The 22,067-nt window shown below is 41.3% G+C and overlaps 1 protein-coding gene and 1 pseudogene across 3 annotated transcripts in view; one reads left to right on the top strand and one right to left on the bottom strand.

The window, feature by feature from the left end:
* Positions 1-22,067, bottom strand: part of PSD3 (pleckstrin and Sec7 domain containing 3) — a 535,098-nt gene that overhangs the window by 348,695 nt on the left and 164,336 nt on the right. The gene's annotated exons all lie outside the window — the stretch shown is intronic.
* On the top strand, positions 11,929-12,692 carry LOC139440500 (amidophosphoribosyltransferase pseudogene; annotated as a pseudogene).

The raw sequence follows: 22,067 nt of genomic DNA, 5'->3' as shown, positions 1-22,067 counted from the left end.
ATCTACAGAACAGGTGTCCGATCCGACAGGCAGCGGTCAATTTGCGGGATTCCTGAGATGGATGGTAACTCAAACATGTGAGGCCAACAGGACGACTCTTCATTTGGAAGGACGTCATCACACCTACTAAATGGACCTCAAGCTTAATAAGGCACTTTACTGTTTAAAGCAGCATGTGACCCAAATAAATGGAAGCCTCATAGCAGAGTAAAAGCCTTGCCTGGGTGAAACTCCTGGTAATATACTGTATTATGCCGTGTATAACGCACACGTCTTTGCCCAAATTGAGGGAAAGATAAGGATGCACACTGTACATGGGTAGTACCTGAAATACCTTGTGTCTGTTCTTGTGTTTTGTAATTACTTGTTACATAAAATTTCTTGTACCATAGTATGTTCAAAAATAAATGCTAAAATTCCTTTATAATACAAAAAACAAGTATCTAAATAAATAAATAAATAATTGAATTAAATTAAAATGAAAGATTTTGTTTCCTGAAAGTTTGGGCCAAAAACGTGGGTGCTCATTACACACTACAAAATATGGTAACACTTGGTGTCTTCCGTGCCCATTTCCTCCAGTGAACTGAAGGCATATTAGTAGCATGATCTCATTAATCCTCACAAAACTTGTGAGGAAAGTAAGCAGCAAGTATTTTAACCTCCCTTTTTGAAATGAAAAAAAACGTGCTGCACAACTTTTCGCAGGGTTACAGCTGGCACACAGTCCCACCGTCGGGGAAACAGCTGACCGAGTGAAGAGTGGAACACTCTGGGCAATTTTAAAGGAAGTCTTCTCACTGAGATAAGATGGATTGAATTAAGCGGCTGTATATTATGTACTTTCCAAATGGACTGCCAGTCTACTTCTCACAAAGTTTTCCCACTCTCTACTAGACCGTCAAAGTAACTACTTTAAAAAGGCGTACTTCCCTAGACATCTCAACTTCCCATAATGCCCTACAACTGTGCTTCTCAGATGGGGGGATCCCCAAATCCTCAGGGTCCCTCAGCACTGCACCAAGGGGTACACCAAGTCTCAGAACCAATGGGCACATTTTTTGGAGCTCAGTTTGAACAGATCATAAAAGCCTGATTTTTATATTAAAATATATTTTTTGAAATGGAATGCAAAATTGGCATGAAGTTTTCAAAGGAGTAATAAAAGAAATAAGTCCAACACAGCATGCTGTCCAGGGTATGCACACACGCCCTCAAATAGGACTGGGAAGGGGTAGAAGAGATGTTACTGGTATTTTGCTTTTAGGTGGTTCAGAAAAAATGTTTGAGAAGCTCCGAGAAACAGAACTAAGATGTTAAGAGAAAAAAATCATTCCAATCTACTTTCCTGGCAGATGGACATACATCTTTCCATGAAGGCTTTCCACTTACTCTGAAAACTCAAGAGTGGGATTCCACTTCTGATCTTCTACAAACCTCTCGTACGATTACCCATGGTAAAATGTCATATTCACGTTAAACCTAGACAACATCAAAAGCTACTCAATTTGCTCATTTAACCATTTCTGAATGCCTAACACACACCGGGCTCACCCAGCTGACATCCTTTAATAACGGGCACAGTTCTCCTCTGACCCCCAGGACAGCGTTCCTTTTACTATTTCAACTGGAAAATTAGGAAACAAAGGCAAGGCGAGTAACCACATATGTTGGGAGTGATTCCTTCACACTTACTAAAAATATCCACACACATGATCAAGTCAGTAAGCAAAGTTGACGGCACATAAAACTAACAGGCATGTTATCACGAAAACCAGATCACTAGGCAAACACCAGCTTCTCCCAGCGCTTCCTTCCAAATGAACACAACTAGGGTTAGGTATCGAGGGTCCATTCATATATCCCTGGGAGCTATGAGGGAAATTGCCTCCAACATCCAGGGAGTTCGGCAAGAGGCTAGTGAAAGATCTGAACCTAAAGTACCGAAACTAAACGGGTGACCCCACTGAGCAACTAACCAAGCATCTATGACCACGGAGACATTCCCTCCCACTCCTTGGGACAGCTCTCGATTTATTAAAGAACCAGGGTGCAGAAATGCAGTCCACGTTCCTGTAGTTCCTGAAATTGCCAGAGAAGCGAAATCTTCTCGATTCTCAATTGCTTCAGGGCCCCAGACCCCTGAAGTTGTGAACACACTGTATGTACCCTTTCCTCCAGGGGAAGCGAAAGCACTTGTGCACACCCACACAGCTCTGCACACTACTTCAGGGCAGCTGTCTATTTCCACCCAGCAACTGACCTTTCCCAGCTTAGAAACGGTTCCCCAATCCAATTCTGACTAATGAGGACACTCAGACATTGAGGAAGGTTTCACAAGGAGATCATAAAGTATGCTAAACTTTATTTTTTAATTGTATTTATTTATTTTTATTGTTGTTCAGGTACAGTTGTCTTCATTTTCCCACCACCACTTTCCCCTGCCCCGCCCTCAATCCTTCCCCCCTTTGGCTTTGTCCATGGGTCCTTTATACACGTTCCTTGACGACACTTCCCTTTTCCCCCGTGGTCCCCCTATTAAACTTGATTTTTAAGAACAGAACTTGCATGTCTAAATCAATTGTCCTCATTCAAAGAGTTACCCTAGGAAATCACACATGTTATTTCAAGGAACCCTAAACAGATCTTTTAAACTCCTAGTCTGAAATAACCTCCAAAACCAGTTTTCACGTCACACAAAACAGGTTTCACCGAAGAAAAAAACTATTCCCAGTTTGCTATCAGCCGGCTAACAGAGCAAGCTTGCAAAGTTGTGGCCTGACTCAAAAATAAAAGCTACCCATAAAAAATAAAGGTCCATTACCACTGAGGATAATTTTTAAGATGAAAAGGAGGATATAAATGCCATTCCAAAGAAGACCCAACAACATGCTGAGCTGCTGTAACGTCACAGAAATAACTGTATAGCTTTCAAAGTATCTACTCCGAAAAGTAACATTCTTTTAAATCTGTAAGTTTGATAAAAAATTCATTTATTTAATAAACGTGAGGGGCTGGCTAATGTTCAGCAATGCCTTCCAGAATGATTTCTCTTACTGGGATCCATTTTAATAACAGCTCTAAGGTGCCAAGTTACATCATAGTCATACAATCTTAAAAATCCTTTTCCCTCAAATATTCTTGGACTGTTTCAAGTGTCCCACAAAGTACACTACGTATCTTAATTAGCCCTAAAGACAAACAGCTGAATTTAGATACAAAAGACAGGGGAAAAATGACTCCTGTATTATTATCTTGGCTTTCACCTGTATAGAAATCCACAGTACAATGTGAATCTGTGGAATGACCAGGCAGCATTACCAATTCCTGGTGGGGGCAGCAGACGCTGTAATGAAATATGAAGTATATACATCTTTTAGGCCTTGTCAAAAAATATTTTACACAGATGGCCTTTTATTAGTGGCCACTTCTAAACAAAGACCCCACTATACCTTAATTTTTCAAGGCATGGTATTCACAGAAATGTACTAACAAACAAAAAAATTATCCCTGAGGGTTTTCAGCAAGATGATGTAATATCACATTAATCAAATGCCCTTGATAATTTGAATGTTCACCTTCATGAAAATTCAAACTATTACTCACTACTCATTACTATTAGCCTTGGCTATCATACTCTTAGGTAAATGGGTGTAATTTAAAGTAAACCCCAGGACCTTTCAAAATCTGAAAATTCTAGTCACAAGGCATGAATATTCAGGGGAAAAGAATGGATTATTATTATGAATCTGACACGGTCTGCACATGAATGGCCCACAGGTTTATTTAAACCCTCCAAATTAATACAACTTTAAGAATGAAAAAAGTTTATTCCTGCTAATAATGTATACATACATTATTGTATCTTATATAATGTTATACATGCATGATAACATTCTTTCTTTAACTATTTAGCTTTCTGAAATGAGAAATACATGTTTGAAAGAAAGAAAAGACAGACAATTCATTTACCTCAATATATCCAATCACTGATAAACAAACTTGCCTCATTTTCTTATATTTTCAATTAGAGCCCTTCCATGGAGCTCGATTAAAACCTTCAGGGTTCCTAATTAGATTGTAACCTTTCTATAAGCCAATCAGACATAGCTTTACCTTTTCATAGCACTTTCCACATCCTAAATTCCAACATCCTGGCCTGTTCCTTGCCTGACCTCTTCTTAACAGTACCTGCTTTGAAAGGGTCAAAAAATTAAATCTTTCCTAGAAGACTACAAAATTAATCAGTTAGGGGTGAGAAGAAATAACTCCCAATTGCCACATGAATAGCAATTATCTGCCCTAGGAAGTACATTCCTTCACCAGCACACGAAAACCTCAGAGGTGCTTAGGCAGGGATGATTAAACACCAGGATCCTACACCGTGACTTAAAAAGTCAAGTACGTACGTGCCTGTCTAGTTCCTGGTTAAAAACAAACTGACTCAGATCAGGTCGGGCAAAAAAAGTATTTGTTTATTGGCAGGGTTTTGGGTGGCTCGCAATCAGTAGGAGGGCCGCAGACTCAGACTGGGGCTGGGACCAAGTGGCACGAAGCACAGCCAAAGTCCTACCACAGAACAGACTTCCCAGTTGGAGCCACTGCTTCTCCACAAGGAGTCACCTCCCTTCACCGGGGTTCTGGACCTTTGATACTGTCAGCAGGACACTGGCCCACAACCCCATGTCTTCACAGGCAAGAGGAGCCCAAAGCCACTCTCCTGAGATGCAAACTCAATGCCAGAGGAGTGCCATGCCCACCAAGATGACCAGAGACAGGCCCAGGGAGGTCTGCCTGCCACAGGCTTTGGGACAGGGAGGCTGAGCCGGGCCCTCCATCCGCTTCTGATTCCCACAGAAAAAGGAAGAGAACCAGGCACAAAAGAGATATTGGGTTGGCCAAAAAGTCCGTTTAGTTTTTTCTATAAAATAAAAGACACATTTTTCATTTTCAGCAATAACTTTATATAGATTCGGATATTTTGAGTATGTTGGCTATCTCCCATTATTGGCTTCTAGTGGGCAGAGGCCAGGGGTGCTGCTGAACATCTTCCAACGCATAAGACAGCCCCACAGCAAAGAATTATTTGGCCAAAATGTGAACAGTACCAAGAAACCTCGCAAGCCACTTTTGACAAGTTTGATCAGTTACAGCACCTCCTCCATACATTGCGCAAAGATTTTTTTTTTTGCATTTCAGTTTTTACCCTTCTTGAAACAATAAAGTGCAATATGCCAAAAACATTGCTTATTTTCTTCCATCTTCAATATTAAAGTGCCTACAAAAAAAACACCAATTTTGATAAGTTTTTTTTTAAGCCCGCTGATGTGACAGCTGTCACAATACAATCTAACAAAATTGTTTCAAACGATGTTAAAGACAACTAAGCACTACTAGAGCCATTGTATGGAAAAAAACAAAATAAACTTTTTGGCCAACCCAATAAATGTCTGCCCCAGAAGAGTCTAGGAGAAATGATTTGTAAGGTACCTTCCAGTTCTAAAATACCATGAAGAGTTCAGATAAAGATTTAATGTTTATCACACTAAACAGAGAAGGCATGAATCTTGCTGATTCACATAATAAGGAATGACTAGCCTACATCCTCGATCTATTTTGATAATGATCTGGTTGAAGCTACTCCTTAAAACAAACCAAATACAGTATCTCTCTGTATTTATCTATTTATAGATTCATTTATCTATTTAACTTCGGCTTGTGAAAACGAAATGGAATTGATTTCCCCCAATGATTCGTAGTGAAATACTGTTGTAATGTTTAGAGCAAATAACAGAAGAGGTGAAGAGAGTCTATGAGAAGCTGTCATGTGCAGGAAGAAGAAATTTTCCGCCACTGTAGAGAACACAAGTGTGATTAAAGATAGAAGCTTCAGAGGACTGGGGAGACTGAACAAACTTCTAATATTTAACATATCAAGTTAAAAAACAAAATCCAGTGAAGGGGCAGGGAGCAGGACGCAATGGGAGCTATTTTAGAACAGGTGGTCAGGCGACACCGGAGTGTGAACTGAGGCAAAGGAGCCCGGCAGGCCAGTGGGCTACTCCACCCAGCAGGTCCTGCAGCCCTGACTACAGTCAGGTACTGCCCTGCTATTTACTGGAGAAAAGGCTGCACCTCAGTGCTAATTGCAAACAACAGCTCAAAGAGAAAGCATGCAGCCTTCTTCCTTGACCGCCAGGAGAGCAGCTGCCACGTCCTGTTGCCATGGCGCTGGGGAACTAGAGAAAGCAGCATGCCAACGCCGGGTATGAAGAGGAACACTAGTGAGAATAGGACAAAAGGGAGCGGAGGTTTCAGTCCCTGGGAGTTCTGACGCCGCCTGGGAGGCAGGCAGGAAGGGAAGCTTTCAAAAGTGGCGAGAGCAGGCGTAGGAAAGGGGAGGAGGTCAGAGCTGTTAGGGAAAAGGTTTTTGCCTAATACAACTGAAAACACACCAAGTTTCTGAAGTACTCTATATTAAATTGGATATTCTCCAAAAATTTCACCTTTTTGGTCAAAATGTATCTCAGAGTTCAACCAGTCTACTTACCACCTAACGCGAATGACAGCCCGGGAGTGGAAGGCTGTGTCCGTGGGAGAGCAGAAGGAACTGGCAGAAGGGGACTCATATCCTATTTCTTCCACTTACAACTGTAGGACCTTGGAAAAATGACTTGACCTAAAGAGGTAACAGGTATAAAGGCTGACTTATACTTGTAAATTAATGAAAATTCACTCTGTGGCCATAAACAGTCCCAGTATCTTTAACGGGAGTAACAACACTATGGACCTCACAGGGCTACTTTGCAGACTAAAATCTTAGCACAGCGTGGCACAGAGCATTAATGGTAACGGCACTAACAGTCTTACCATGTACATGTAGCAGGCACTGTTTTATGAAACTTTACATACAGTACCCGATTTTAGCACCTAGTAAGTATTTGTATTAGTATGAGAATATTACTGCTGCATTGCTTGTAATTGCAAATATCGGGAGACAAAAACAGTGTGCGCTGCAGTGAACTAGGTAGCCAACCAAGGTACACAAAGGGTGCCCCGGCGCTGTCACGGAGAACAAGAGAGCGCTGCGCATGCCCATACAGATCTCCACATTTATCCTCTTTAACGATGTAGAAAAATGTGTATGTTCCTGTCTGTATAAACAGAGGTGGATGGATGGTGAATGAATGGGTGCTAAAATTGACATATCGGCATATTTTATTTCTTTGTCTTTAAAGGTTCACAGTAGTTAAGAAATGGGCTCTGGATCCACACTGCCTGGGGCCTAATGCATCCTCATGTTTTTTTCTTTCATGGAATTTATTGGGGTGTCATGGGTTAATAAAATTACATAGGCTTCAGGCATGCAATTTTAAAATAACTCATCTGCACATTGTATTGTTTGTTCACCACCAAACTGTTGTATCTATGAGGTTTTTCTGTTCTCTGTTTTTGCTTTGGGTTTTCTTTTTTGTTTGTTTGTTTAATTGCCCTCACCTTTTTCACGCAGCCCTGCAATCCCCCTCCCCTCTGACGGCTGTCAGCCTGTTCTCTATCTACAAGTCTGTTTCTATTTAGTTTGTTTATTTCGTTCATTGGATTCCACATATGCATGAAATCACATGGTACTTATCTTTCTCTGACTGGCTTATTTCACTTAGCATAATGCTCTCCAGGCCTATCCATGCTGTTGCAAAGGGTAAGATTTCCTTCTTTTTCATGGCTGAGTAGTAATTTTTCAACTCATTCACTGATGAACACTTGGACTGCATCTAAATCTTGGATACTGTAAAAAATGATGCTCATTTCTTAGCCTCAGTATCCTCATTTGTTAAACAGGATTAATAATAGTACTTACTTCTAAAAGCTTTTGTGAGATTTAAAGAAACTAACAGCTGAAACAGCCCCTGTCATATAGTAGCAACCAGTTAAAGTTAGTTATTTTACTAATCATAAAATATGTCAACATGGGTTGTGAGATTATGGGCCTGTTTTGCACTTACCCAGATTTGTCTATTGAAAACACAATTATATTTAAGGACACGAGAGACACACAGAATATGGCGAATGAACAATGCTAGTACAAAGCAGGATGTACAGCAAAACTCATTTTCATTCAAATATATTTAATATTATGCAAATAAACATACAAAGGAAAACATTTAGAATTGTACCAAAATGTTACCAGTGGTTTCTCTAAGAGGTAGATTATAGATTATTTCTATTTTCCTCTTTTTGTTTTCCTTATTTTCTGATTTCCCTAAAATGAACTACGTTACTTACGTAATAAGAGAATTTTACCTATCAGACGTTATTCCCGACTATGGAACCTACCAAGGAAGAAGTTGTATTAATACACTTCCAATGATGTAACCAGAAATGGACTTTTAGAGTTAGAACACATGAACAGCACATGTTTTCCTGAGATATCATGACGATACCGAAGAAACCAATTGATAATCAATAGCTAAGACTGCTTGTCCTTGATTGGGCCAGGCTCCATCCTGACTTCAGGGAGGAATGCTGGGACTTAAGAACCTGCAGCTGGCTCCAGGTAAACGCCACAGGCTTGAGGAAAGTCCAGAGGGTGCCCTGGGCAACGTTAAAAAGCAGCACCGCACGCCCAGCACTGCTGTTCAGACAGCAGCAAATCCGCAACAGGCCCCGAGTGACTGGGGAAGGACCACTTAAATATGCAATGCACCTTTTGAAAATTAGTTTGCATCATGACTTCTCCTAAAAAGTTAAACCCTGACTAAGCAAGGAGGGTCATGGAATTTTGCTCAGATTTCAAGTAGAAAGGGAAATGTGAGGTTATATTCTTAAGATTTGAAAAAATCTGAAAACTGACAAATTGTCAGCCACGCAAATTTCAATATGCCTCTTCTCTCAACATCTCTACATAACCTGAGACAGCGAGCTGTACTGGTCGGACTGAATCATACAGCCAACAAGCCTACAGACACAGTAAACCCAAGATGGGGTTTACACTGCAAGTAAGTACAGGATGTTCCTAGACGGAGTCCGAATGCCTAGATCCTTCTAGATTAGCTATGTGACCTCCATTCAATCCCCTCACCACTGTCATATTCCATGACAGTAAATAAGGTCACTAAGCAGGAGAACCACCGGGACGCTGGAGGGAAGCAGCATTTCACTAACTTTAATCTCACTAGGCAGCACACTTGGTCAACAAGTAACTTTAGGTGTTTGGAGTAATAGAACCAAAAAAAAAAAAAAAAAAAGTTGCTATTTTGGTATGCTCTGCCTAATATTTCTTCCAAGAAAAATACTTTTTATTATTTTACTACTAAGATTTTATCACAGCTTTTGTATGAGTAGGGCATTTGTTTTGATGTTAAATAAATCATGCTTTTCAAAGTACAAAAGAATAATCTTCCAGCTATAAGATGTATTTATGAAAAAGTAGGTCCCTTATTGTATACAAAAGTGTTTTTGGTTTTTTCTCTGCTGTGAAAACAAACCTCCAAGGCATAGAGAGGTGGAATAGTACCCTTACGCATGTCAGATTTTTTCCCTAAAAACCAATTAAATTTTTCCTAATTAGTTTAATGTTAATAGAAATCTTGTGACTCTGAATAACACTATATTATCATCATATTTTATCAAGCTTTGCTGTTGATAATCTAATTTACTTTATTCCCCAAGGTTTTACTTAAAGACTAAGATTCCAGTTGTGCCTGAAACTCCTAACATGTAGGGTACCACGGCAAAGGAGTCTGAAAATACTCAAATGGTAAATGTAATGAAGGCTCCTTAATTCAGACTGTGAAAGGTCATACCAAATCGGGAAGTTTATTTATTTAATAATGTTCTTATTTTCCAAGTCCAGTTGACACCCACGGTTGTATTAGGTTCAGGTGTGCGTCCCGGTGACTAGACATCACGTAACGGACTAAATGATCACTCTGATCAATCTTACACTCGTCTGACCCCATACATGGTTATCAGAATACTGACTATACGCCCTGTGCTGCACCTTACCTCCCTGTGACTGTTCTGTAACAACCTACGTGTACTCCCTAATCTCTTCACCTTTTTCACTCATCCTCCCAACACCCCCCATTTTCTTTTTACTTTAAAAAGGAAATAATTTTGATCCTTTCATATACATGGAATAATTGAAATTAGGACCACAATAGAGGTCCTTGGAGAACCTACATTAATAAGTAGATAAATATCATCGTGATTAGAAACTGAATTGTAAAATATACACAAGCACCTGAAAATAGTTCATTTCCCCCACGGTGTTTAGGTTTTCATTTGTCATTGTCTTATTCTGCTTTTGCGATCAGTCATTGAGTACCTCTTATGAGTACCACTAGGCTTCCATGGTACGTCACTTAATCCTCAGAACACTCCTGCGAGGTTGGTACTATGGCCCAGTTATACATCACAGAACACACGCAGGGGCCCACGCATTCAAAAAGGCCTGTCTGGCTCTTTACTCACCACACACTTTCATGAAGCCCATCAGCTCTTACCGGAGATAAGGAGAGTGGTCGAACCGGCACAAATTGTTCGATGTTTGAAACGGTCTCACAAGCATGTTTTAATAGTGCTACACTTCGCTTATCTGATGAGTATGTATGTTCCTAATGCTGTTTCTGAAGAGTGGGACACTTCACCTACCACTGAATGCCCCTAACGGCTCCTGTGAACGAGCCATTTGCGAGCGGGGGACAGGAGAGGGCTCTCTGGGAGACGGGACTGAAAGGAGCCGGGGCCAGAGGGCGAGGGGCTGCCCTGTCTCTGTCACGTGCTAGCTGCGTGCCCCTGAGGGAAGTCCCCTAGCTTCCGTGAACCCCACACTGTGTGGCCACTCTGAAGGCGCCATCGCAGGGACAGCGGTGCTCACCTTGCCTCCCACAGAGCTGAGGAGGAAACTGCAAGGTCGAACAGCACAGCATGTGTAAAAGGACTTGGTAAATTATACCTAGGACCACATTAAAATCTGGCAAAACTTTCTCCCCTCATAGTTTCATTCTTAAAAGAGCTACAGCATTCCTGCTGTTGTTTTTTAGAAGCAAATTCTTTGAAGAGATTGAGCCTAAATCTTGAAACTACAGGGAACTAAATGGGATTACATTTATAAAAAATGTTTTAAATGTCTTACAAAATGAGCCACAATTGCATGAGCTAATTCTGAGCATATACCCAAAATACAAAACAAGGGCCTAACCTTTAACTCTCTGTTTCAAAAAATATTTACATAGTGTCTACCATGTTCCAAGCGGTAGGGCAATAACACTGAACAAAACAGTCTTTACCTGCCAGCTATCTTGGTATCCCTTACATCTAATAGCCCTGGAACACCACAGGCACCGCGGACTGTCAGGTAAGTAAATAAGCACGTAAAAATTTACTGTGTGCAAATGGCCAGAGGTCAATGACCCCCACTGCTAAGGCATACTGGGCTGGCTGTGTGGGCAGCTGGCTGGAGCTCAGACCCCTGCCGCAGCGGCGGGTCCCTCCACATGCTTTCTGCGGGGACATGGAGCTAGAGGAGTGGGGACCGAGAGGAATGTGGAGCGTTCAGGTGCATCTGCTTGGGAGAATGGCCGCATGGGATCACTCTGGGACTTGGGGGGCTGCAGCCCCAGCGTCAGGAGAGCGCTGGTCATGTCCGCAGAGATGGAAACTCAGCACCAACACTCAGAACAGCCTGGGGAATGGGGCTTACAAATCATGTCTTCACTGGAGTCAGCGTGAAGAGATGATGTAGTTCAAATCGTAGAACTGGACACCCAGGGCCCACCGCTACAGGAAGCTGTGCCTTAGAAAACGGCGGGCTCTTTGTTGTCGAAACACTCCACAGGAAAACACACGTGGCACAGAGTGGAGCACTGGTAAACGCTGCTCCGTTAAAGAAAGAGCTTCTTGGTGTCAGCAAGTTCTGAGAGCGAAATGATTACCCAGTTACTTGGTATTACGCCAAGGTCTGAAGGAAACCCGATGGCTTTTTGTGTCTTTGAATATGTTTATTTTGCAAAACCAGACGGTCTATTTGAAGACCAAACGGTTGACACCTAAGATCCCAGTATGGTCAGCAGCTGGCACCTGAAGCCCCCGTGGATGCAGATTTGGTTAGCACTGATCCAGAATCCGCTGCACACCCACTGTGCGTGGTTACACACGAAAGTGTGGCTTCTGATGCATAGGTGCTGTGTAAAAACCAGTATATAGAAAGAACCTTCATTCAGCCAAGAGTGAGGTTAACACAACTTGGGGTTGCAAAAGAAATTGGGGTATTGTCAGGCAACTTTAAAGGCATAAGAACTGTTCTATAGATGATTCAGTTATGAGAGGCAATACCATCTCACCCAAAATCAAGATTCACTCAAAGAATCTGGTGCGGAACAGATACGTACACATTCAGGTAGCTTCACCAACAATTAGATATCCTTGCTTCATACCAACGAAAAGAGAGCGCATGCCACTAAACCAGACTTGGAGCATCTTGCACAATATCTAGGAGCAAACTGTGTGTATCTGTCAGGAGGACTGGTTTCCACTGGACAAGAAGGGGTAATATTTAAAAAACAAAATGTAAAAAAAGCAAGACACTATGATTCAAGAAAATGGAACTGTTCCGGAAGGTTGTGAAAAGAACAGTCGTGGTATAGACAGCTTGTCTCACTGGAAAGTACCCCGTGGAATCAGACTGGTAGCTGGTAGGGGCAGATAACGATGTTTCAAGATATAAAGTTGGTCAACAAGGTATAGTGGGTACACCCTGTCCATTTCCCATTACTCAGCTGGTACAATGTAAAATGCCACATGCTTATGTTTACCTTAGTAAGTTTTGATTTTTTTTTTTCTGAAAATGGTACCCAAGGGCTATGTTTTCTTTAACAACCCTAGATAAATATTTTGGTATTATCTAGGAACTTGGATCATCCTTTCAGTTTTATTTAGTAGTTTAGTACTTTGATGCTACCAATTATGAGACTGTCAACAGTAACGCAAAGGATAGGTAAATCTCCTGTTTTAGAGGGGACTGCCAGAACTTTCTGGATGTTTCTTGAGAGTTACTGAAATTCAGTTACACAATATTTTCACAACTGCACCTTGCAAACTGCACATTAAACAATAATACGGGTAACCTGTGTTTACACAAGCAATGGGTAGCCTTTCCCATGTGATCAGAGCAGGCAGGTAGCAGGCGGCACTTGCCAGGTCCATGCTTTAGAGACTTTGCAAGAAGTTAGACTAAAATGGAGTGAGGCAAACAGGAAAGACGAGTTAAATACAACATTTCGTGCAAATCTTGAATCCATTACATCCCAGAGGTGCCAAGCCCCTAGAGTTCTGACTGTAGTTATGACTGTGACTTTGTCAACTTTAGAAAAACCTTTTTAAAAAATGCGTTTTCGTGCCTCTCTTTCCCCACCTGTGCACTGGGGTACTTATATTACTAAATTAAATAATTAATAGGAATGTGAAGACCTTCCTATTCAGGTCATTCTGTTTTGGTGGTTAAAGTCATCACTTCACCCCTCAGTTTTCTGAAATGCTGGCTGTCCACCCGCAACTGAGACTTCATGACGATGGACAGAGACACCGTGCTTTGCCACCTGTCTCTGAGATGCCCTGAGAATGGCTGCAGCAACATGTCTGTGGAAAGTTTTCCTACATTTGACTAGGAAGCGTGACCCACACCACTTAGTACCTTTGTGGTGTAAGCCCAGTGAGTAACCTAGTACACTTGAAGTAAAAAATAATCTTAGATTCTAATGAACCTTTGATCCTACATGGAACGGAATGACAGCTGTCAGGGGGAGGGAGCTGGGGGACTGGATGAAAGAGGTGAAAGGATTAAGCAAAAAAACATACACATACATAACACAAAGACACCAACGACAGTGTGGTGATGGAGGGGAGCAGGGCAAAGGGGGGGAAATGGGGACAGAAAGAGACTTTGATGGGGCCGATGGGTGCACGATGCAGTGTGCTGATGATGTTTTATTGAGTTGTACACTTGAAACCTGTATGGTTTTGCAAACCAATGTCACCCCAATAAATTCGATTAAAAATATATAAAAATAAAATCAAATCTCCAGCTCTAAAAATAAATAAATTGATACACTGTTTTAATTAAAAATAAGCTTTTTATCCTTAATTTGATGAGTAAAGTGATCACTTGCAAGCATATATACATACACATGTATACACACACGTATTACAATTAATGATCGAGTAACTCCTCAAACAATTAACTCCTCAAACACTGTAGGAGTTGATTTTACTGAAGGATCAAGGAGACAACTCTATTTTTGGAATCAGCAAACCCATCTAATTCCAAGCATTAACTTATACTTTTTCTACTTAGCTATATTGGGACTGAACAGTTCAATTTTTTTTTGAAGTTTTTTTCTGGTTAACATCTGAGATTTAAGATTTTCAAGACAACTCTCCCCCAATTCCTGATAATGTAAGATTTTTAAAACTTAAAAGCGTGTGTTTCTGTGTTATTAACATAAGCTCATGTATATACTTTCAAAATCCATTTTGAAATTTAGTATTTATTAATAACTGAAATCTTTTGTCTTCATTTGGTATGTAGTCTCACCTGTTTATTAGGGCAGGCCAAGATGAAATCCTGATAGCTCTTTAAGCCCAGGCATTAGGGGCCAGATGTGACAAGCAAACTGGCATTTGCATAAAACCCTGGGACCATCTGAGTGTATAACCTCTTGTCTCAAATGTACTTCTCATAGCAGCGTGGAGGAGGCAAGACTTATCAGTCCATCTTGAAGGGCCTCTCTGGCATCTGACTTTTAAAAACAAGAGAATCAGGGAAAGTACTAAACCAAATTTCTTGTTTTCCATAGGTTTTATTTTTTTCAGTTTTTATTTTGTTTCATGGAAATGCTTTTATAAAGGAAATATGGTATTGTAGCAGTTTGGTAATTGTACAAATTTCTTAATGTTTCTCCATCATGACCTTTTATTTCACAAGTTTCTGAATTATGAATTTTTTTTACCAATTTAATCTGAAATGTTGAAGTACTTTAAATTTATACATAAGTAGAGCATGGTGAACCACAGAGAAAGTGAAAAAGTGTGTTTTCACACAATTTACATTGTTGTGAACTAAACTAAGCCCACTTTTTTGTGACTTCACTGTGATGTGTTGGTGACAAGTACACGTAATTAAGTGTTTTGTAAAATGACTAGAAAGAGACCTGTCAAGTCGCCTGTGCGCTGACCAAATAAAACACTCAGGTTCTCTGCAAAGACTTGACGCAAAGCGCCCCATTCAATCTGCTCCACTGAGCCGTGCGGTGAGGGAGCCAGAAACACAAGCAGGGAAGCCCTACCCCCAAACTCCAAAATAAGACATGTCTGTCTCTCTGTTATCAGAGAAATAAAACTGAAACAGATGAAAACCAGAGCCATAAATCCCTAATTTTAAAAATAAGTACACCCCCAAGTGTAAAACCTGTTTTTCATCAATCAAACAAACCAGGTAAGGTGGCATTTCTAGGCCATTACCCCTGGGTCCACGGCACTTACAAAATGGCTTAACTAATTAGTCTAATCATCGCTTCTGCTCCACAAGGTTGTAGCTGCCTAATCACCCAACTCAAAACTGCTCCCCCAGCCCCGCGTGCCAAGCCCCTCCACAGCTCCACTTCCTCACACAGTTGTTCCGCCGCATGTTAAAAACCAGTCCTGACGTGCAGGTATGGAAGAGACCCCAAAGTTCCGGGGCATATTTTTCTTCCAAACACTTAAGGAAAAGAACTAAAAATTCTTTTAGTCCTCAGGAATATGCAAATAAGAGTACAGAAAATAACTTTGGTTTCTAAAATGCTCTTAATCATCAGTTTAAAAATCTGTAGCAAATAGAGAAATGACAGAACAAAAAGCATGTTTTCACCCCAGAAGGTGACCACATGTTGGACTGCAGCCTGGCATTTGGCCTGAAGGCCTCAGAAGGGACTGCACGCCTGGGTCAGGTGACCCTCAGGACCATTGCCAAAGTCTACGTGAACACGCCTGCGCAGCCAGGACTCCGGGCCACGGTGCCTGGGGTTCCGGAGGCATTTTTCTTTTCAGACTGCCTCCATTCAAGACCTCCTGTGTTAAACTTTCTCTTGGGTGGAAATAAAAAGCATGCCAGAAACAGCAACAGCCATGAATAAAACAAACCAAAGCCAGACTAGGAAGGAGAACTTCCCCAATCTGGCAAAGGAAAGAGACTTCCAGGAAGTCCAGGAAGTTCAGGGAGTCCCAAAGAAGTTGGACCCAAGGAGGAACACACCAAGGCACATCATAATTACATTACCCAAGATTAAAGATGAGGAGAGAATCATAAAAGCACCAAGAAAAAAGGAGACAGTTACCTACAAAGGAGTGCCCATAAGACTGTCAACTGATTTCTCAAAAGAGACCTTGCAGGCAAGAAGGGGCTGGAAAGAAGTATTCAAAGTCATGAAAGGCAAGGACCTTCATCCAAGATTACTCTATCCAGCAAAGCTATCATTTAGAATGGAAGGGCAGATAAAGTGCTTCCCAGATAAGGTCAAGTTAAAGGAGTTCATCATCACCAAGCTCTTATTATATGACATATGAAAAGGACTTAGAAAAAGAAGATGATGAAAACTATGAACAGTAAAGTGAAAAAAACTCACAACTATTAACAACTGAACGTAAAAAAACCACAAAAACAAAAATAAACTAAGCAAACAACTAGAACAAGAACAGAATCACATAAATGGAGATCACCTGGAGGGTTATCAGTGGGGAGGGAGAGGGAGGGGAAAGAATGGGGGAAAAGGTACAGGGAGTAAATAGCATAAATGGTAGGCACAAAATAGACAGGGGGAGGTTAAGAATAGTATAGGAAATGGAAAAGCGAAAGACCTTATATGTACGACCCATGGACATGAACTAAGGGGTGGGGGGAATGTTGGTAGGAGGGGGATTACAGGGTGGAGGGGGAGAAAGAGGGGGAAAATGGGACAACTGTAATAGCATAATCAAGAAAATATATTTTTTAAATAATAAAAAATAAAAAAATTTAAAACAAATATCTTAACAAACAGGATTTGGTTTTAGTCCTTTAAGCTTCCATTCCAGACCCATCTAGGAATGGGGTTTAAGATGAACTACCCACCGGATATATTATATGCTTATTATTTGCCTGCCCCAGAAATGTGCAAGAATCGATGATGAAGAAAGAGGGGACGATAGCTAGTCCTTGTTCTCAAGAAGTTTTCAGTCTGAGTGGAAGGAACTGAGTAGCACACACAAAACATCCAAGAACGCTACACCTCAGTAATGCCAAGTCCACCCATTTGTTCATCAAGCCAGAAATCTATGTCATTTTCCCTTTCCTTACATCCCATCAATCATTAAGTTCCACCAATCCACATAAAATGTGGGGCATTTATCTTCCCCCTTGTCTGTTATCACAACCACCTTCCCGGTCCAAGAAACCTCATCTCTCACCTGCAAACACCTCCTAACTGCTCTGCCTGCTTCCTTTCCGCAGTGTGAACAATGGAACAGAGAGTGATCTTTTTAAAAGGCTGACCTGCTGAAACCTCTTCATGACTGCTCATTTTCAAAGACCCGATCCAACCACCCTACTTTAACTATAAGGTCCTGCCCGATCTGGCTTCCGCTCACCTTTCCAATTCCCTTCTCTGCATTACCCCCTTCCCTACCCCAACACCTCCTTCCTCACTTGGTTAGGCCCCTGGCCTTCTTTCAGTTCTTCCTAGGCTAGGCCTCGCTGCCCCTGGCCTCTCTGCTTGCTATTCCTCTGTATGGCATATGCTTCCTCTGGCCAGCTCCATTTCATCTGCCATGGACATCTGTCGTGTCTGCCTGCCCGGCACGCTTCCTTCTGATAACACAGTACCTCTTCTCTTCTTTAAATCATTTCTCTCCTATTCTCACTCCATGTAGTTAGGCTTGGGTTGGCAGCTTCCCCTCATCTCCACCCAGGGCCATGCAATGTTGGTGTGTAGCCCAGGCTTCCTCTGCTCTTGGCCACAGGCATAGACACACAACTCAAGCCAGGCCTGTCAAAGTTAAGCCCAGGGGGTTCGCTGAAAATACAGGCAAGCCATAGGGCCAGATGACGGGTAAGGGTACTGTACACCAGGCAGAGGCTATGCCATGGCGAAAAAAAAAAGGCTTGGCCACAGGTTCACAGGTTCTACTCCCCTCCAATTCAGCCCCGGGGGACAAGTGTCTCTAGTGCATCGGGATCAAGACGCAGAAGGTGCAGGCCAAGGAGCGAAGTCTCCAACGCTGGCTGAGCCGATTACTCGTTACACAGTCTTGGGGAAATCAACTAATTAACTGCTGTAGTTCCCAGTTTCCTCATCTGTAAAATATCAGGTAGGACTAGATCTTCTTCAGATCTTAAAGGGTTTAGTTCTGTCATTCGACAACCTCCTTTTAAAGGTGTCAACTTAGATAATGGCTACAACGAAGCCAACCCTAACCTATGCCACTTAAAAACTACAGATGTTTCCTTGTGACTCTACCAAAGTGGAGAACGTAAATGTAAACGGCACCACCTTTCCGGAGAGGAATGTGGATTTGGGGGCCTTAAAAACTTCATACCTTTGATTCTCAAAGTCCTCTCACAGGGAAAATATTCCATGGAATAATCAGAGACACAGACAAAAGGTTTTACATATAAAGTGTTTATATATAAAGTATACATACACACACGTATGTATGTATGTAATCACAATGAAAAACCAGAAATACCCTAAAAACCCAACAATAGGGAACTGGTTCAATGAGTTACAGAAAAGCCCTAAGACTAAATAGTAGGTGGCCATTTAAACATATTTGCAAATAGTTTTAGTGACATAGGGAAGCGTTTACAATATAATGTTAAGCGAAGTAAAATAACATGTGAAACTGTATATTCTGTATGAACACACACACACGCTCAGAATTAGAGAAGAAACAGAAATGCTGCAAAGAAGTCGGCAGTGTTTTATCTCTGAGCAAAGGGGTAACAGCTGACTTTGTTTTCTTCTTTAAATATCTCTATATATCCCAATCTAATTACCAGGCCTTTTTCATAATCAGAAAAAAAGGTTAAAATTTAAAATTTCATTTTTCGATACGGAATTTAAAAAATTACACAATCCAGGAAAAGGTTGCATAAGCCCCTTATCTTCACCAGAGACCTGCCACGCACGCACCTTCTCCATGATCACATCCACGGATGGATCAGCCAAAGATAATGCTGGAATGTCCCCGGTCTTAGTTTTGCCAAAGACTTTCAGGTAACTGAAGGAAGAGGGAAGCAAAATACTGCCCCCAAAACAAGACGTCCACAGGGCCCTCCAGCCCTCTCCCTCTGACCCCGACGGATTTATTAGCTCAGCTCGGGGACATCCACAGCCCTGGAAAATAAGTGCACAGCTGGGCAGAAGCTGCAAATAGTAAGGCGCCACGAACACAGGTTTTGCAGAGGTCGGACTCGGTTTTACATGGCACTCTCTCTGGTATCACTCGGAGGCTGGCCGTCAACGAGGCAGTGCTTTTAACCAGACACTGCTATAGATACAACAGCGAACAGAAGTCAGACTAAATTTCTAGGTGTAAAAATATGCAAACAAAAAAACACTACTACCTACAAAATTTTATTAACCATGTCACCCCCCAAAATTTAATAAAAATAAAAAACATCACAGAGGCGAGTTTGTCCATAGAATCCTAAGGTGCTGTGTTTACTCTCTGGGGGAACACAGACCCCAGGTAGCAGAGTGCACATGTATACATGTACACACACACCTGAAACCCACAGTGAACCACTTCCCTTGGCTAGAGGTCAGATGTGACCTACAGGCAAGACCTCCTCTTCCTGCTTTAATCAATAGCCAAACCTCCAGAATTGGTCCCAAACTGATAATCGCCTGCGCAATGGGGAAGACAGTTCTAGAATTTGCCAAATCGCAACACCACAAAAACAGCTAGTGACACTTAAAAGGATTAATTCTATACATAATTCTATGTACAACAAACAAACGGTGTTAAGTTACAGGTATTATTTTAAGCATTGTTTCGATGTTGGGACTTTTCGACAAAGGCATTTAAGACAGTCTAAACTAAAAATAAATTAAGGCTCTAAGTCAGCACCCTATCCTATCTTTCAAATAACTTTTACCTATTCTTAAAATTCCCTTGACTAAACAATCAAAATAGCTTTGCTTTCATTAAATGCTTACCATGTACCATGCAGTGAGCTTTTAGCATTTGACATAGGGAATCATTTCATCATCGAAAAGGCCTCATGAAACAGGTTTCAGCCCATTTTACCAAAGAGGAAACTGAAGTACAGAGAATTAATGCGTTTGCTCAAATTAGATCACCACCGAGAGGTGGGAGTCAGACCCAGCTCTGTCAGATTCCGTCATGAAGTTACGATGTTTTTCAAACTGGCATACGGTAGAATATTTTCGAGTGCTTTATACTTGTTCTATTGTTAATTTATTTATGTAACTAAGAAGGATCAAAGCTCTAACTGCACTAATTCCAATTCCAATCCTGTGCCAACTGGTCAAAAGGTGTGTCTCACTAAATCAAGGCACCACTACACCTGGCAGGAACTCCCAAGGAATCCTTTTAAACTGTTAGTGATACCTTAGAGGGTGGGGCATGTTGGGGTGAAAATGGAGACAACTGTACTTGAACAACAATAAAAAAAAAATTTTTTTAAGAATTTGAAAGAAAAAAAAACTGTTAGTGATATATATTTTTTAAGATTTTATTTATTTATTTTTAGACAGAGAGGAAGGGAGGGAGAAAGAGAGGAAGAGAAACATCAATGTGTGGTTGCCTCTCGGGCACCCAGAACAGAGGACCTGGCCTGCAACCCAGACATGTGCCCTGACTGGGAATCAAACCAGTGACCCTTTGCTTCTCAGGCTAGTGCTCAATCCACTGAGCCACACCAGCCAGGGCTGTTAGTGACACTTTAAAAAAGAAAGCAGATCTCATGTTCTGTTCAAAAAAAGAAAGAAAACAAAACAAAAAAAACCATGTGGTCCTGCCCAGCTAGCTGAGTTGGTTGGAGTGTTATCCCAACACGCCAAGGTTATGGGTGTGATCCCCAGGCAGGGCACAGACAAGAATCAACCAACAAATGCACAGAGAAGTGGAACAACAAATCAATGTCTGTCTCTCTGTCTGTCTGTCTCTTCCCCCTGTCAGCCTTCCAACTTCCTCCTTCCTCTTCCTTTCCTCTCTAAAATTAATAAATAAAAATTTTTTTAAATTATGTAAGGGCGTCCCATCTCAGAGTAAAAGCCAAGGACACTACAGTTGCCTGCAACCGTGCTTGGAAAGTGTTTGGCACAGAGGAGGCCCTCGACAAATATTTGTTGAGTAATAAATTATCAGGACCACGGTAGCCTTTCTGCTTTCAAAGTGAAGATGCTTATGTTTTCAGGGAAATAAAACACTGTGGCATTAAATAAATTGAAGAAACAGAAAGCTTGTCTTCAGAAAAATCCCTGACTCCAAGCTCAGATGGGATTTTTTAAAAAGGGACTGAAGTGTGCCCCAATTAGAACAAAATGAACTAAAACTGCTTCATTGTGTTAGCTCTGGAGAACATTAAAAAGGACCTTTAAAAATGTGCTGTAAGTGGTTTAGTCTATTTCCCCTACACATTAGTAATTGTAATACTAAAAAAAAGAAAAAAGCTGTTGAGCTGAGGTGGATACCTGAATACCTGTCCAACTGGGTCTTTATTTTCTGTTTCTCCGTTTCCTCATTTGCAAAATGAGGTTAGACTGCAAGATTTCTAAAGTCCTTCTCAGCTCTGACATTCTATTATTAAAGCACAATCTCCAACTTAATTTACAAAAGCACTGAGATAGTATCTGTATTAGAAGAAGAATGTGATTTTAGAACACAACTTACGACAAAACCCCAAGACTGGAAAGCACTTGAAACGGTCCTTCGCTCGGACAGTTACACACCACTGCCTGCTGGCCACTTCCTGTGGTCAGATCATCCAAACACAAGCATTTCACCTGAGATGCCCAAGTAGAGAC

Source organism: Desmodus rotundus, chromosome 13 (assembly GCF_022682495.2).
Source record: "Desmodus rotundus isolate HL8 chromosome 13, HLdesRot8A.1, whole genome shotgun sequence".
Classification (NCBI taxonomy): Eukaryota; Metazoa; Chordata; class Mammalia; order Chiroptera; family Phyllostomidae; genus Desmodus; species Desmodus rotundus.
The sequence above is the reverse complement of the archived record's forward strand: the minus strand, read 5'-3'. Positions and strand labels throughout refer to the sequence as shown.